Here is a 15,189-nt window from a genome sequence, read left to right as displayed (position 1 = left end):
TGACCCTTTTTATGCCAAAATTCGTTACGTGCGAGGTAGATTCACTCTTACGCAATCTGTGTGGTGGAAACCCGCAGTCACCTGCTTTGTGCAATGCCTTGTGGTAGTGACAAGCACCAAAATATAGTGTCCTGTGTGGATCTGTGCTCCTTGCTCGTTGTCTGCAACATGTGTTTCTATAGCTGCCATCCCAATTATAATAGTGCCCTGTGCTTGTGTTGTTGGAGAGTACCAAAATTGTCTTGTAAAAGTGGTAGAAATGGGTCTGGGGGTTAGTACAGTTTAGGTCTTGGAACATACTGTATAATGGGTTCCCTTTATGCAAATTCAGGTTACATGCTGTTTTCCAGAAACTCATGTACAGCATAAAGTAAGGGAAACCTGTACTTGTAAAAATGTAAAGACAATACACAATAGCATGTACTTCCCTTACATTGTTTATTTAAATTTAAGGGGAAAAACGGAGGCACTGAAAACTGTTAACACACTAATTTTAGCACACCCAAAAAACTGTGCACAATATGCCGTGGTTGTCCACTCATCTACTTCAACAGAATTTAACTCTCTTTCACAGAGGTCGTTGCGGCACCTCCAGTTTCACTGTCACTATCTGTAGAATCACTTCCACTACTTATTAGTTCCATTTCAGAATCAGATTGAGGCAAATCTGATTCAAAACTACTTGAACCATGTTCTCTTTTTCTAAGGGATGGTTTTACCAATGAGTCTATGGGCAAGCGTGACTTTTTATTACACTGCATCTTCTTCAGTAATTGTGCTTCTGACTGATTTTTCCAGAAGCAAGAGATTTTGAGAAATGAAAACAAGCTTAGTGGTGTATTCGTTTGTTAGACTATTCCTCTTTTTTGTCTTAATTGAGCTGAAAGCCTTCCAGTTCCGTTAACAAGAAACTGCTGTTGGTGGAATGCTTAGATTCTTTAAAGCAGTCCTGGACAACAGTTGGGCAATGCAATATCCCTTCCACCATGTGAGGGGAGACGTATTCTCTGCTGCCAGCCAAATAATGTCTTTGCTCCAGTGTTTTTCTGTTGCGCAGTACTGGGCAGTGTCTGTCGTCACAGCTATGGCATCGATGTTGGGGACATTCTAATCTTACTTCCATAATTGTATTGAGAGCAGTAGGTAATTCATTTTCTGATAAATGTTGTCCTCTGTGTTGAGGATCCAAAAGGTTTGCTGCCAGACGAGCTGGATGAGAGCAAAACTGAGACCTCTTAGTAAGCATTTGTTTTACTACTACTTTTTTGGTTATAGGTGAAGAAGGCAAAAACTCAGTTAGACTTTAATTCAGTTGTCTGAATATCTCTGGAATATTTGAAAGGCGTGGTGCATTTCCTTCAAGTTTCTTTATAGCCACTGAAATTGGTAGTAGCAAATTGTATGCTCCTTGAACTCAAACACAGAACACATTGTTGTTGAGAGTCTGCTTCCGAAAGTTCAGGGGAATAATCTGGGATACTGTGTCATCTATTGAAACACACTGCAAACAGCTTTTTGTGTGCAGCAAACTATGTAAACGCTTTGTAGCCGAGCCCCATATAGTTTCTCCTGGCAATAAAAATGCACTTTCCTTCCCCTGCTTCTCTTTCTGTAATTTCTTCCAAGTGTGATTAGCAACATGATGACTGTTGGTACCTTCACAGTCACTTTGCAGTTTGCCAATATTGTCTTCATTTTATTCACACTTACTATGTCCTTTGCCAGAAGATTCAACCCATGAGCAAGACAGCCAAATACTATTAAATGAGGATACTTTGCCTTTAATACTTGTATGCAGCTTTCATGTTACTCGCATTATCAGTTACAAGGGCTTGTACTCTGTAGGGACCTGCATTTTCAACCTCTTCACTCAGTAGTTTGGCTATGTATTCACCTATATGACGAGAAGATTTGGTAGCAGTTGCTTTCAGGAATATTGGTTCAGGTGTTGCTAACATAATGTGTTCAATAAAGGATTTCTTTGTATGTCAGTCCATCTATCTGACATCAGAGTCAGTGATTTAGCTTGACCAATCCTTTGAATAACCATTGTTTGAACTCTGTCATACTCTCTATCTAAGAGAGAATGTGATAAGCAATAACGGGATGGTAATGGATATGATGGGCGAATTGGTTTGCAATGTTCCTTCCCGTATTGATTTTCAGTAATGGAAAGAGGTGTACCACTTGCAAATATAGCTCGAACTAATGTCTCATCTGCTTTTTCTTGATCTTCTTTTGACGTTTTGTCCACAAAGTTGGATAAAAAGCTTATCTTGAATAGCTACTCATGGTGGATCGCATATCTGGTGACAGTGGTCTTGAAAGCAAGGATCCTGCTGCTTCTTTCCCCAGGCCTGGCAGCTCAAAATTTTCATTTTCCATTTTTTTGCAAATCTGCTATTTCACTTGAACTACCAAGTTCCTGCAACAAAAGGGGGAAAAGATTTTTATTTTAGTCTATTCTAGTCTGGCCTCATCCATCAGAAGGAGAAGGAGAAGCAGCAGGGAGCTTGGTTCCCCCCTCCCTGCCAGAAAAAACACTCAGCTGCTGAACTTGCTGCTCAGTTACCCTGGGACTGTAGAGCCAAAGGGAAGTATAGTCTGGCCTCTGCCATCAGCCAGAGGACTAAGCTCGCTTTGCTGGGTTGAAATAGTTAACTATTTATCCATTATGTAATTAAAAAAAAAATGTTAAACCTCAGCCACTTTGGGGGTGCTCAGTGCAAGCAGAAAAGCAAGATATAAATATTTTAAATAAATAAATAATGGTCCAGAGTTGTATTAACAACTTTTAAAATTATAATGTTTTAAAACAATATAGATTCTAGTCTATAATGTGTTGTTTAATATATTAATTTGTTTACTTATAGAGGTGCACCAACACATTAGTCCGATATCAGATTGGTACCTATATAAAGAAAATTGTCTATATCGGATATCGGCCTGATGGGGCTGATAAATGCCTGTGCTGCGCTTAGCATGGAGTGAAACTGGCAATGTGGAAAGCTGCCTCCAGCTGGTAAGTCAGAAGGGGAGGCAGGAGGGAAGGGGCATGGGGGGGTGCAGATCAACAGTCCCCACGGTGAGGGAGGGGGCAGGGGCAGGCTCTGCCCAGTGAAATTTGGGGTGGCGGCAGCTTCCTCCCAGCGCCACCGGAGCCCACTCCAAGCCCAGCCCCCATCAAGAAAAGCCCTGCAGTGCCAGCTCTGGTTCTACCCCATAGCTTCAGCCTGTCCCGCCCCACGCTGTGCAGATCCAGGGGCACATCTCCCCCCCCGGGTGCAAGCAGTGGCGGGAGCTGCCTCCACCCCACGAGCCGCACCTCCATCCCGCACGCCTCCTTCCCCCCCTCCCCCCCCCGCTGGGCAGTGTCTGCCCCTGCCCCCTCCCCTACTGCGGGGGGATGTTGATCTACCCCTGCACACCCCTTCCCTCCTCCCTCCCCTTCTACCACACCGGACTTACCACCTGATGGCAGCTGTATCAGATATTGGATTTGTATCAGCGATATGTCTCCTTAAATATCGGCTGTTGGTATCGGCTCCCAAAATCTGTCGGTGCACCCCTATTTACTTGCATAGGATTCCTGAAGTAGACTTTTCTCAGATTATGTTGTTCCATCACTAGGTTCTGTATGTGGCTTGTACTCTTCCAGGACAGTTTCTACAGGTTATTAAATATTTTTTCATTCTTGTTACGTTGTTAGCATACTCCTGCCTGCAATAGTTACATCTGCCATCTTTCTTCCGTCCTTTGGTGGCTTGAACTTCACTATAATGATGCCACATGCTAGTTTTTTTCTGATTGGGCATTATGATGACTACTTCAAACGAAAAGCACTAAAAAATTAACAGATCTTATGCAAACACTTCCAACTTCCCCAACTCCAGAGAAGAAATGAGACACCGCTCTGTAGGGCTTTGCGAAACAGCACTGTTTTGCTTTGACTTACGTTTCGACAGGACAGTGTTTCGTTTTGAGTTTCGTTTCATTTTGAGAGCACTGTTCCATTTCATTTTGCCGAAACTGTTTGGCTGTTTCCTTGCTGTTTTGCCCATAGGCTATAATGGGGAAGCATGAAACCGCCTGTAACTTTGTCATTTTTTGGCAGATTTGGATGGGAACAGCAGGGGTGGTAGCCCCTTCTGAGAGCATGAAGCCTGCCAACTTTCATGGAGATAGATGCAGGGGTTTCTGGGAAACTGCACCTCAAAGTCTTGAAAGCAAAACGTGTCACTTGTAAGTGTGAAGGCACAGGAGGGTGAAAACAGCAGGCATGGTAGCCCCTGCTGAGGCCTTAAAGCCTGCCAAGTTTCAAGGAAGTAGCTGCAGGGGGTTTCTGGGAAACTACACTTCAAACTGTGTGTGTGTGTGTGTGTGTGTGTGTGTGTGTGTGTGTGTGTGTGTGTGTGTGTGAAAGCGTGCCCTCACTGGTGCTGGGGCCTCTACATGACATGGTAGTGTGCCCTAATGAGGTCTCCTCCTCCCTTACAGCCTCATCCCGGTCCACCACTTTAAATGACAACAGGTAATAACTTAGTAAGCAGCACAGTAGCACCAGCAGCATCTTAGGCAGCCAAACAGTCACAGTCAATATCAGAGCAGTCCTTCCCTCTTCTTCCTCTTCCCTCTCCTTACTTTGTTTCCCTGCAGGCAAGCCCAGCTTTAGCTTTGAAAATCTAAATGTTTTGAAACTTTCAAAATGTTTTGACTGCCCTCATTTAGTTTCGAGGCTGTTTCGAAGCCCTTCGTTTCATTTTGATTTTGCTGTTTCAAGCTCAAAATGTATCGAAATGTGCGGGCCGGGAGCAGTCCGAGGCCCTTTTTTCGCGCGGCGGGCTGTGGCCAGCAGCCTGGACACGCTGGGTCGGGGAAGGCAGGCGACACGCTAGAATTAGGCACGGACGCTTAATGGTTGTTTAAGATTGTTTACTTACACCGTAGATGGTCGCGGTGCAGGCTGGAACGTTTCCAGGAATACTTGGTTTAAATCCTAGTTTTAGGACTCGGACAGAGCTCTGGATTCACTCACAATTCACTCACACGAAGTTTTTGAGGCTCCGTGGAACTTTTGCGCGCAGGGAAAGGGTACGTCGAGGATTGCACTCAGCGATGGGGAGAGGCTAGAGGCTGATCAGACCCCTGTTGCCTTCTTGATATTCACGCTGGGTCCAATAGGCTCTGCAGCGCTTGGAGATCTTCACGAGACGTGAAGTCTCCTCCTCCTGATGTTCGTGGAGTCCTCCAACTTGGGCGGAAACCACTCAAGCCTCTTATACGGCTAGCAAGCCAACCGCTAGCCGCCACGTAGGAATAATTTAGAACTGACCAATAGTGGGGCACGAATTTAAATACAAATGGCGGGAACTCCTTGCAATGTGCATTTCTGTGCTGCAACGAAGAAATGCACCCTGCAAAGAAAGCTACAAACGGCGGGAAAATAATTTAGCAGTGCTGAAGCGCGCACAAACAAAAAATCACACCCTTGGGTTGTGACACAAAACAGTGTTGAGGCGAAACAGCTGGTGAAATTTTGCACAGTCCTACTGCTCTGTGTTTTGCTGAATTGAAAGTGAAACAAAAATTAATCACAGTTTTAGTTTTGGTTTTGCTTTCACTTGCAGTCTGAGATGTGTTGTGGAAACACACGCAGCATACTTTTGGGTCAGGTCAGCAGAAGCTTTTATTCAAAAGAAACTACAGCTGTAGGGGGGACTCCAAAGTGAGATGGATTTCCCAAGCACTTGGAAGGGGTTTACCCCAAGAGCAAAATCAGGAGGCTTATATACTTTTTAACAGTCGCTTACAACTCACATGATCATATAGTAGAGTTTGCTAGAAAAAGCAGCTACAAACACTACCTCATTACTGCTTGGCTGTTATCAGGATGGGAATTATGGAGGAGACAAGGTTAGTTCACAAAGCGAGAAATAACACTCCCTTCTTGCACCTGGAAATCAGAATTGTACATACTTTTTTTCCTGCTATCTTCAAGGCCATGGTGAGCGAAGCAGTTGCAGAGGAGTTACAAAGAACAAACACTTTCCCTTATCTGTTCTACTATACAGAGCCAGCAATTCCCCACAAAGCGGTTATGTCTTCTTATAACTTGTATGATCGAAGTTTAAGACATTTATTTTTTTTCTGATTCCATAGATGAAATAAGAATTTTAGTGTTGGTTTTGATTTGACCTGCACAGCCAATAGGTGAATTCATAACTTGATTTTTGTTTTGGATTATATGCAAGTGTATTTACCCTCCTGTTTACAAATCAATAAGACATATATGTACTCTGTCACACGCTTCCTTGGGATAATCACCTGGAAAACATTAATTACAACTCTGAAACTTCCAAGCTTGCCTAATATTGTATTGGCATCCATTCGTTGTTACTAATGAATTTTATGAAACAATGAATTTTTAGAAATGGAAAATTTCCCATGGAAAAATAAAGCACTGCAAAGTTTTCCAGAAAAATTTCTGACCCACATCTCTGCCTGGAACATGGCATAGAGTGCACCCTCAGCAAGTTGGCAGATGACACCAACCTGGGTAGAGTAGTAGATATGCTGGTGGGTAGAGCTAGGATTCAGTGACCTAGACAAACTGGAAGACTGGGCCAAAATAAATCCCATGAGGTTCAACAAGGATAAGTGCAAAGTCCTGCGCTTAGGGTAGAACAATCCCATGAACCTGTACAGGCTGGGGGCAGACTGGCTGGGAAGCAGCAATGCAGGAAAGGACCTGGGGGTTACAGTGAACAGTTAGATGGATATGAGCCAACAGTGTGCCCTTGTTGCCAAGAAGGCTAACAGCATACTGGGCTACATTGGTAGGAATGTTGCCAGTAGGTCAAGGGAAGTGATTATTCCTCTCTACTCAGCACTGATGAGACCACATTTGGAGTACTGGGTCCAGTTTTGGGCACCCAACTACAGAAGGGATGTGGGCAAATTGGAGAGAGTCCAGTGGAAGGCAACAAAAATGGTGAGGGGGCTGCAGGATATGGCTTCTGAGGAGAGGCTGAGAGAACTGGGCTTATTTAGTCTAGTGAAGAGGAGACTGAGAGGGGTCTTAGTAGCAACCTGAAGGGGGTTCCAAAGAGGATGGAGCTAGACTGTTTTCCGTGGTGGCAGATGGCAGAACAAGGAGCAACGGTTTCAAGTTGAAGCAAGGGAAGTTTAGGGTAGATATTAGGAAGAACTGCCTTGCTAGGAGGGCAGTAAAACACTGGAACAAATTACCCAGAGAGGTTGTGGAAGTTACCAAGAGAGGTTGTGGAATCTGCATCCTTGGTTTTTCAGACCGACCTGGCTAGACAAAGCTTTGGCTGGGATGATCTAGCTGGGGATGGTCCTGTCTTCATCAGGGGTTGGACTAGATGACCTCCTGAGGTCCCTTCCAACTCAAGTTTTCTATGATTCTATGAAATCACTTATCTTCTCTGTAAAATTCCCTGTAGGACTTTCTTGACTGCAGGCTCTTGGGAGCTCCTTTTCTGATCCTGGCTAGGGTCAGTCTCCACTCCCTTTAGTGGGGGGATCTGTACTTATAACACCCTTGACCCCCATCTGTTACATCTACCTGACCTCTCTCCCAGTAAGCCACCAGAGCTTCTTGTTGGCTTCATTAGCAGAGTCCTCAGACCAGCTGCAGTCTATATTCAGTTAGCTGATTGCTTGTTGATTATGGCTTACGGTCCTACAGCTTCCAGGTCACATTCACAGAACTACACATAGAGGCAGCAGCTTTCTCTAGAGCAGGGGTGTCCAACCTTTTTGAATGTGGGGCCAGATCGTGAACTTTTTATCACCCAGTGGGCCGGCAAGCCATATTCAAAATCCTCACAGGAAGCGGTATCACATCGCTGCCCTCCCGCCCCCCCCCCCCCCCCCCGAAACAAAAGTATAGTGTTTACTTTTGTTTCCTGTCGCAGCACCTCAGGCCTCAGAAAACAGCTTGGAGGGATGCATGGCAGCCCGCGAGCTGTATGTTGGACAAGCCTGCTTTAGAGCCTCTGAGTTTTCAGCAGTTCCTAGTGTCCGTCCTACTCCTGCAGCTCCTACTGAGCCCCAGAGTCTGGTAGCAGTTGTTTTTTTATTTTTTTGTTTCCAGGGCCAGATCAGTTCCAAATTTTAACTGAGTAGAGCTCACTTGTTCAAGTCTTGTGTGGTGCTACCACCAGCAAGTATCCTACCTTCTAGACTCATCACTGGGGCTTCAGATACTCTCAAATCCATGGCAGGCATTCTGCGTATGAGTCCCAAGACTGGAGGCCTTGGAGTTCAGGTGCCCCCTAGTCTCGCTTGTCCCTGATCAAAAGGCCAAAGGAGCAAGCTAGAGGGAAAGCCTGACAGCAATGTCCTATCACTATAAATCGTGCAGCAGAGATCCTCCCATTTGGGGGTATTTGTAGACTCTCTCAGGGTCAGCTCTGGAGCCTGGCAGTGGCTCCCACAGAGCCCTGGAACCTCTTAATATGCAGCCCAGAGTGCTCTTAAAGGCACCATATCTTTGGGTACCCTCCTTAGTAGGAGCCCCATCCATCTCCTTGCAATTGTTCATCTACTTTTTCTCTGGCATTTAAACATCTGCACCTCATTATACTTCATTCTGCCAACATTAGCATTTTGACTGTCTGTCTGTGTCTCAAGACAGGGAGTCCAGGAATTGCCATGCTTGCATCTAATATGACAGGTAAGTAATGCACTAAGAGAGAAGGCCAGAGATAGAGTTGAAGCCAGAATTGTTTGGGAATTTCAGATTATCAGTAGGGACATCAAATACAAATCAGGCTGGACTGACAGATGTTGGCTGAACTGGAAATCATCATGCTTTAGCTATTTAAAAGTTACTGTTAAATTGAAAATTAAACACTGTGCTTATAAAGTCAGAGCAATATTTCTACTACAGTATGACCTCATAAATCCAGCATGCTTGGGACTGAGTACCTCCTGGAAATTTGAAAATTCCGTATTTTTGAAACTGGCAGGGAGGGAGTGAGGCTGGGGCAGGGGGAGGGATGTAGTGTAGCCCAGCAGCTGCAGACAGGTGTCGTTGAGTGCTCCTGGGACTGCAACAGGGAGCAAAGCAGAGGGAACGGTCAGTGGGTGCAGTGCAGGGAGGTATGGCTCTTGCTGCTACGTGCACCCCGGGAGGGCTGCAGGCTAGGGGTCTGTGCCGGGCTCTTCCTCGGTGCATGTGCCCCCAGATCTGCACATGGGATGAGAGCAGGCTGCCACTGCAGGAGGGGCCAGCAGTGGCACCAGGAAGAGACCCCCAGGAAGAGACCACTGCTGGCCCCAGCCTGCAGTGGCAGCCTACTCTTGTCCCACTTGCAGATCCGGGGGGCACATGCCCCCTGGGAAAGAGCCCGGTGCAGTCCCCCAGCCTGCAGCCCTCCAGGGTTGCGTGTAGCAGCAAGAGCTGCTCCTCTCCGCGCTGCGCCCACTGACAGTTCCCTCTACTTTGCTCCCTGCTGCAGCGCCAGGAGTGGCCAGTGCCACCTGCCTGCAGTGCCCGATTTTTGAGACTTCTGGAATTTTGAATGCTGGATTTATGAGGTTATATTGTATACCCTTTGGCAGCATATCTATTAATCCTGTGCAAAAATAGAGAGGTGAATACTTTCCGTTCTTTTAATGGCATAAAGCGTTTCCAAATGGTGAGTTTAAAAAAATAGTTATTAAGTAATCGGAGAAGTAGGATTAACTTACCTATCTTGCTATGTTCATCCCCATTTTCTCCTACATGAGTACATCAGTAGCTCATAGTCATCACGCTCATTTCAGCATTAGCATTTTGACCGTCTATGACAATGAATCAATTCCTTCTAAAAGAACTTTCATTTGACTGGGTTTTTTGGTTAATCTAATGGGGATAATCTATGATTCAGAACAACTGTCCTAGATGATATGGACTGACTGTTTCTATCAGGTAGCTCATATCTTTGGCTCTGCAAGTCTGATAGTAACACAAATGAAATCACTGTGGTAAAACAGTTAATCAGCCCATAAAATTCCCCAGATAGTAGTGACCAGATTTACCACCTAAAGCTGGCTCTTGCAATACTGTTTAAGAAAAGACTCGCTAGTGTTCTGTTTGAAGTGGACAGTTCTGACAACTTGCATATTATGGTGATGGAGGGCAAACTAAGAATCTGAGGAAAATAGAAGAGAATTGTTGGCAGCCTGATCAGACATCCATTTAATGTACTTTTCCACTGCAAGAGAAAATGGAAAGTGTTTTTTAAAAGCTGACTCATATAACCTTTTAGAATGTTATAGTCCAACACAATTCAGATAAACTCATGTCAATACAAGGCTCTAGAAGAATCTTCTCCCAGAAAACAAGAGTGGTAAGTCACATGATATCTAATGAGATGGGGAGGTGTAGCCAAATCACTGCCTAGAGGGACATAAGAGCTCTTTTTTTCTGTTATTGGGAGGTTGTATCATGGTGTTTAGGAAGAGGAATTTTTAGAGAATGGCATCACCAACCCTGCACTGTACCCGTATTACATATTGTATTTACTTGAATCCAAGACAAAGTTGTTCCTCCCTTTCAACATGGGTGAGGGGGAGAGGAAAGAAGCCCCTTGTGTTGGATTTGAGTACAGGGCAGGAAGCAGGCCACTGTAGTGGCTCCAACTCTGCCTTTAACCCGAGCTTGGGGCCGGATTCATAGCCACCACCTGCCCTTTGCCACTTCTGCCCCTCAACCGCTGCCACGGCTCTGGCTCCTGTCTGGCCCAGCAGGAGCAATGGAAGCAGCCCTGGCTTTAGCTCCAACCCGGGCCTAGGGCTGGAGCTGCTGCCACTGTAATATGGCCATATGAGGGCCAGAGCCAGCATTGTTTCATGCCCTGGGGCCACAGCCAGAGCTGGACCTGGATTTGGAGCCAGAGCCCACCCAGATGCAGGGTGAGCAGCAGTAGGTGGAGGACCAAGTGCTGGGGGCAAGTGGCAGGAAGACACAGGCACTGGGGAGGAGGCAGCAGGGGAATTGGAAAGAAGAGGGAAGGCCAGGGCTGTCCCTAGGGGGGCACGAATTGGGGTGACCACCCCAGGCCCTGCACTTTGGGGGGCCCAGTGGAGCAGTGGCAGCACGTCCAGCCACTCGCTATCCCCACCCCTCCCCCCTGGCCAGCTGACACTGCTGGTGCTGCCAATAGCGGCGGCAGCTTCTTTGGGTCTAGGGCCTGTGGGATCGGAGAGGGGGCGGGGCCGCACTTGGGCTGATTTGCCCCGGGCCCCACAGCCTGCTCTGGCTGCCTCTGGAGAAGGCAGCGGGCACAGGCACCCAAAGGAGTAGGCACTGTGGGGCTATATGCACCAGGGGTGCAGGCACCGTGAGGGGGCAAGCAGCAGGGGGTGCAAGTGGTGGTGGGGACAGGAGCTGGGGTGGCAAGGGCAGAGGCCAGGCTGCTGGAGCCCCCAGCCACTGCTTGCCTCTGTGCCAGTGCTTTCCCTGCTAGTGGTGAGGGGGATGAATTTAAGATAATTTTCCAGTAATTCAATTCTATACATAGCAAATTATATCCACATTTATACATTTTCCATGCATAAAATCTAATTATTGGAAAGATTTGTCTTAAATTCAGTGTCATCTTGGCTTAGAGTAAATACAATAGATGACATTTTTATCATCCGGACTAAACGCTTAGACTCGCTTATTCACGTCCACCACAAGTTTAACAACTACCACCTTATAATCAAATTATCTCTGGAATTCTCCTTTACTAACAACAGCTTTCCATTTACTACAATCCACGTTTGGCACCCTACAATATGGAACAGGCAAAATACCCATGGACACTGCACTTAAGTTTATAAAGCCACAGTCATCTAAAATACACCAAAATGCAATGATCTACACCAGGGGCAGGCAATTATTTTGGGTAGAGGGCCACTTACTGAGTTTTGGCAAGCCATCGAGGGCCACATGACAGGCAGCCCAGGGCAGATAAATATTAATTTTCTAAATTTTTTAGGGGCCCCGTGGGCCAGATAGAATGGCCTGCTGTGGGTCGCATTTTGCCCATCCCTGATCTACATCTAGGCCCTCGGATACCACTGTATTTGCTCTAAGGAGAATACTTGTGATGCCCATCTCGCCAAATGAAAACTGCCCAGAAAAAGACTAGATTTGAAAGAGCCACCTAAATGTCCTGCAGCAACCTACTACAGTAGTGGTTCCCAAACTGTGGCACACATACCACCAGTGGTATGCATATTCCTGTGAGTGGTACATGGAAGGCTGGGTGGTAGAGGAGGCACACTTGTGCAGAACCCAGCCCCGGCCTGCTGCACGTGTGGAGAATAGATGCTTCTCAAGCAAATCCCGGGACGTCATTCTCCCCTTGTACTCGGCCTTAGTGAGGCCGCAGCTAGAGTACTGCGTCCAGTTTTGGGCTCCACAATTCAAAAAGGATGTGGAGAAGCTTGAGAGAGTCCAGAGAAGAGCCACGCGCATGATCAGAGGTCAGGGAAGCAGACCCTATGATGACAGGCTGAGAGCCCTGGGGCTCTTTAGCCTGGAAAAGTGCAGGCTCAGGGGTGATCTGATGGCCACCTATAAGTTTATCAGGGGTGACCACCAGTATCTGGGGGAACGTTTGTTCACCAGAGCGCCCCAAGGGATGACGACTAGGTCGAATGGTCATAAACTACTGCAAGACCGTTTCAGGCTGAACATAAGGAAGAATTTCTTTCCTGTCCGAGCCCCCAAGGTCTGGAACAGCCTGCCACTGGAGGTGGTTCAAACACCTACATTGAACACCTTCAAGAGCAAACTGGATGCTTATCTTGCTGGGATCCTATGACCCCAGCTGACTTCCTGCCCTTTGGGTGAGGGGCTGGACTCGATGATCTTCCGAGGTCCCTTCCAGCCCTAATGTCTATGAAATCTATGAAATCTATGAAGTGCTAACAGCTTTCTTAACAGATAAAAGTTTCATAGCTACTAATGAAATTGTCTGCCTACACTGAGATTTATGGGTTGCATCTGAAGCTTATCTGTAGTTGAAAACCTGTCAACATAAAGTTAGATGAGCATGACATGGAGAAATTCAAACCTCATGTACATAAATTGTTCATTCAGTTTAGCTTAAATCATTTCCAGAGCAGTACAAACTAAATTGAAGAGTGGGGGGAAAGGAGCCACTCTTATTCTGGAATAAGTATCCATCTGGAGAGTTATATCAGTATAACTATATTAATATGAGTTGAAAAACATTGTTATGTGGGTAGGATACATGGGGCGCATCTACACATTCATTAATGTGCCATAATTACAGCGCATTAATTTTAATACCTGTAATTACAGGTACTAACTTAATGCACTGTAATCATCACTACAACATATTAGTGCAGAATTAACATTTTTTTATGTGACACTAATGTGCAGTAGATTAATTCAACTGCTCATTAGTGCATTAGCACGGTTTTTGCCAGGTGCGAAAGTGTGCAATAGAATTAGTCTACTGTGACGTTAGCATCTCGTGTAAGTGCACCATAAGCATTTCTGCTACTAGAGGCACAAAATTTGAGCATCTATGCTTGCCCTTAAATATGAGGGGCAAATAAACTTTAAAAGCTTTAATGAAGACCTAGTTGCCATATTTACTTGAAATGGAGGTCCTGTCCTATGTTAAAGAATTTAGTTCTGTGTGTGTCTCCACATGGACTATGTGGAATCTGGGATAGGACTAGACGAAGACTAGCATTTAATATAAGTGCTGGCCTATTAATTTAAGAATTGTTTTTGACACTAACTGAGAACTCCCTGTTTACTGTACTGTGATCTACAAGCTGAGAACTTTGTGCAAAGCAAGTTTTTGAGCAGGTGTGTTATTTCATTTTGTATTGGATTGCTGAATGCTACTGCTGCTGTGAATGGCTCGTGCTGCTGGGACTGTGTTCCCTAAAACACTTCCCACAGCTCCAGTGCTGGAAATAACAATTAATGTCTGGCTCATTTGTAACTCTCCTGGTTGAAATTCCAGTGGCAGTTTTGGGGCTGCTTAAAAATTTGATAAAGAAGTTAGAAAGTTTCCTTGAAAGCCTCCCCTAAAGGTGTGAATTGCCAAAGCTTTCCTCTGACATTTGTTTCCTCCAGAGTGTTGTGGTGTGCTTGTTTTAATGGAGTTTGCATGGTTGGGAGCCCCATAATACTATGAAATGGTGCTATGTACTGCTAGTGCCCATGTGAAGGAGTGAGACAAAACTCACAGCGTGGAAGGTGGCAGGGCTGCAGCTGGAGACGGGAAGGGAAGGAAAATACACACCGCACTTCCGGAGCAGCATCTTGCTCAGGATTGGAGGAGGGAGGCTGCCCAGAGGTATTTCCAGCCCCAGAGAGGGGCAGAGAGGGGTCAGTTCCCTGCAGGGCGAGAGGAGCGGCTGAGGTCCTGGCAGTGCCAGTGGAATGCTGGGGGAGTGACCCTGAGCAGGAGGCAGGCGGGGCTGGTGGTAATCTCTGGAGCTGAGCTGCAGCTGAGGATCTGGGGCAAGGGAGTCCACAAGGCCTGTGATAATCTCCGGAGCAGAATTTTCAACAGAGGATCCGGAGGAGGGCCCGAGGGAAAACTACAGTCAGCGGTAGAGCTGTGCTGCACGTGGGGGAGACCCCAAGGAGACTGCGAAGGTTCACAGGGGTGCAGGGCAGGCTGGTGCATAACAAAGAGTGGACTAAGGGATTTTGTCTTGACCACTGCGATTGGGATCTTGAGAACCTGATCCCAGGTAAAAGGGGACATGGATGGAGCCTGACAAGGAGGCTGAGAGCAGCCAGTGTTTTCTTTGGGTTTTTTGCCTTTTTTGATGTTTGAGCACAGGGCAAGACCGGCCCTGGAAGGGTGTACCTAATCGAGACCAAAGGTCACCCTGGGGCTGAGGGCCAGATAAGACCACAACAGGCAGCACTGTGACCTGTCTGCAGAAGAATTTTGAGAGCGCCATCTGGAGAGGCTCGGCTGGGGTAATGGGGAGGTTTGGAGCCCCACAGAAGAAACAGGGATTGAGGCCAAATATAATTTATTTTCAAGTAAAAGCTTTGGCTATCCTACTGTTTCATCTTTGAACTGTTACCTTAGCTAAGTCAGTGGGTAGAGGGAAATTATGACAAATCTGTTTTTGGTATGTAAAGCACAAATACTGCAGTGTTCACATATCTACTAGTTTGTG

At 46.2% G+C, this 15,189-nt stretch overlaps 1 long non-coding RNA gene across 1 annotated transcript; it reads right to left on the bottom strand.

The window, feature by feature from the left end:
- Positions 1-421: 421 nt before the first annotated feature.
- On the bottom strand, positions 422-14,453 carry LOC132250824 (uncharacterized). The gene is made up of 2 exons (XR_009462471.1): positions 14,292-14,453; positions 422-2,425 (listed from the first exon to the last, which is right to left on the bottom strand). It is a non-coding gene; the product is annotated as an uncharacterized LOC132250824 (long non-coding RNA).
- Positions 14,454-15,189: the final 736 nt, after the last annotated feature.

Source organism: Alligator mississippiensis, chromosome 1 (genome assembly GCF_030867095.1).
Source record: "Alligator mississippiensis isolate rAllMis1 chromosome 1, rAllMis1, whole genome shotgun sequence".
In the NCBI taxonomy this organism is placed as follows: domain Eukaryota; kingdom Metazoa; phylum Chordata; order Crocodylia; family Alligatoridae; genus Alligator; species Alligator mississippiensis.
This window is presented reverse-complemented; position numbering and strand designations above follow the sequence as displayed.